The 2,461-nt window shown below is 46.6% G+C and overlaps 1 pseudogene; it reads right to left on the reverse strand.

Annotated features, from left to right (window-relative positions):
* Positions 1 to 595: 595 nt before the first annotated feature.
* On the reverse strand, positions 596 to 1,953 carry LOC106536498 (mitogen-activated protein kinase kinase kinase kinase 4 pseudogene; annotated as a pseudogene).
* Positions 1,954 to 2,461: the final 508 nt, after the last annotated feature.

Consider the following 2,461-nt stretch of genomic DNA (forward strand, 5'->3'; position numbering starts at 1 on the left):
TTTTGAGGGGGGCACCTTTTGTTTTGAGGGGGCACCTTTTGTTTTGAGGGGGCACCTTTTGTTTTGAGGGGGCACCTTTTGTTTTGAGGGGGCACCTTTTGTTTTGAGGGGGGCACCTTTTGTTTTGAGGGGGCACCTTTTGTTTTGAGGGGGCACCTAAGGTAAATGTGTTTACAAAAACCATGCTCAGAGATGAAGTCAGAGCCCAAAGCAGACCGTCCTTCAGCTCGTGTTGGATGAAAAGGTACGGTGTTTCTGAGAGTCTGAGGAAGTCGAGCTGAAGGAGATAACGGTGCAGTTGGTGCTCAGGCAAACAGAGCTGGGTGAAAACAACAACAAAAAACAAAAACAAAACAAAAAACAGGTTTGTCTTGAGGTTTATCCAAACCAGCCGAGGTGTAAAGGTTCTGCTCCGTGTTCTCGACCTGAAGCACACTTCATCACAGAAATACTGCGTGACTTGATAGTTAAAGTTTTTAGGTTTCACACAAACTTCAAAGCGAGCAGCGACACTCCTGAGGTGCCTGAAACACTGGATTTGTTTCCACGTACATGAACTACCACAGCTGCAGAGAATATCTACACCGACAGAGGCGCCACTGTTACAGCTTTTAATCATCGAAGATCGATCAAGTGTGACGAGACACGAAGCAGAAAACAAACAACAACAAATCAAACATCTTCTCCTGCCTTGGACCACCAAGCTCTTCAYCAGTCTACATTCTGGACTCTCAGTGCAGCAGGTACACGCTGAACAAATGAACGCTGAAGTGAAGTAAAAAAAGATGGAAGAAACAACCCTGCTCTCCTGTTTCACCTCTCTGCCATAGAAACCACCCAGCTTCACCACACACACATTTACACACACTCACATGCTCTGAGCTTTCACCTCCAACATCACATTTTACCCACATAAACTCTAACTATTCACAGCAGCTGGACTTTCATAAGTCATGACTTGTCATGATTGACAGCTGAGGTGTGTGTGTGTGTGTGTGTGTGTGAACATTACACACACACACACACACACACACACACGGTTTGATTTGACTTTTAGGATCCAAGCCACTCTGCTCTTTTAAATACAACGAGCTCCTTTCAGAATAAAAGCAGGCAAACTGTGGCCTGTTGGTGGAAATGTTTACAGAATAAAAGAGGAACTCCACATCATCACACTTTACCTTCGAGGAATAATAAGGATTAAAAATAAAATCTTGTTTTCATTTTAAAACACGTGTCTATATTTCCCTCCATAGATCAGCCTCCCTGCTCAGTTAGCCCCGCCCCCCCCCCGCTCGCCCCTCTGGCACCAGGATTTTACTCTTCATCCCCACAAACTGTCTCTAACCAGCATGTTAGCAGAAACCCGACAGAACCTGACCAGTTCAGTAAAACTCCTCTGAGCAGCTGGACACCAGGCAGAGCTGCAGAAACTATCAGCAGAAGAGAAACCAGGAAGAGGAACTCAAAGACCTGGAGCRCTCTGAGCTGCTGTGACAAGGACCAACAATCAGCATCGTCTGCCTCCTTCTTCTGAACTCACATTTCTTCCCTGTTCTACAACACACAGACCACTCGTTTGGTTTTGCACACAAGTCATCGCTGCAGGTGTTTCAGCGGTGTGAGGGGGTCCGGTCAGCGGTGTGAGGGGGTCCGGTCACTGCGAGCTGGCCCACAGCTCCATCACAGCAGAGCAGCAGTGAACTGGACTGGTTGGTTGTTGCCTCTCTGTTCGCTCATCCGACGCTTGACAAAACATCCTGGTAGGTTCTGAGATCCAGTGTTAGCGAAGTGGGGAAAGGTGGGGGAGGGGGGGTTACGATAAGGAGGAGGAGTTGAAGGAGGAAGAGGAGGGCAGAGCCTGGACCTCTACCAGCTGAGCAGGTTGCTTCGACCCAAAGTCATGAAGTAAACCTGGCTGGAGCCTCCGGGCCGAACGGAGGCAAAAAACACCTGCAGAGAAGACAGAAACAAGTTGTTTTATTCTTAAAATTACTGACAAATAAAATAAAAATTATATTAACAATAAGAGAAATTGATAAAAAGCTTCTGCATCATTTATCGTATGAGCCATCAAAAGATAAATGTGACAGAAAACATCTCAACATCTGAGAAGTGCGTCTCTGCAGCCACTATAGGGATTTCTTATTTACTGGGAGGAGTCAGCTCATGACATCATTGCTCAGACTGACAGGAGGAGGAGTCAGCTCATGACATCACTGGTCAGAATGACAGGAGGAGGAGTCAGCTCATGACATCATTGGTCAGAATGACAGGAGGAGTCAGCTCATGACATCACTGGTCAGACTGACAGGAGGAGGAGTCAGCTCATGACATCATTGGTCAGATTGACAGGAGGAGGAGTCAACTTATGACATCATTGGTCAGATTGACAGGAGGAGGAGTCAACTTATGACATCATTGGTCAGATTGATAGGAGGAGGAGTCAACTCATGACATC

Source organism: Austrofundulus limnaeus, unplaced genomic scaffold (genome assembly GCF_001266775.1).
Source record: "Austrofundulus limnaeus strain Quisiro unplaced genomic scaffold, Austrofundulus_limnaeus-1.0 Scaffold1844, whole genome shotgun sequence".
NCBI classification, from domain to species: Eukaryota; Metazoa; Chordata; class Actinopteri; order Cyprinodontiformes; family Rivulidae; genus Austrofundulus; species Austrofundulus limnaeus.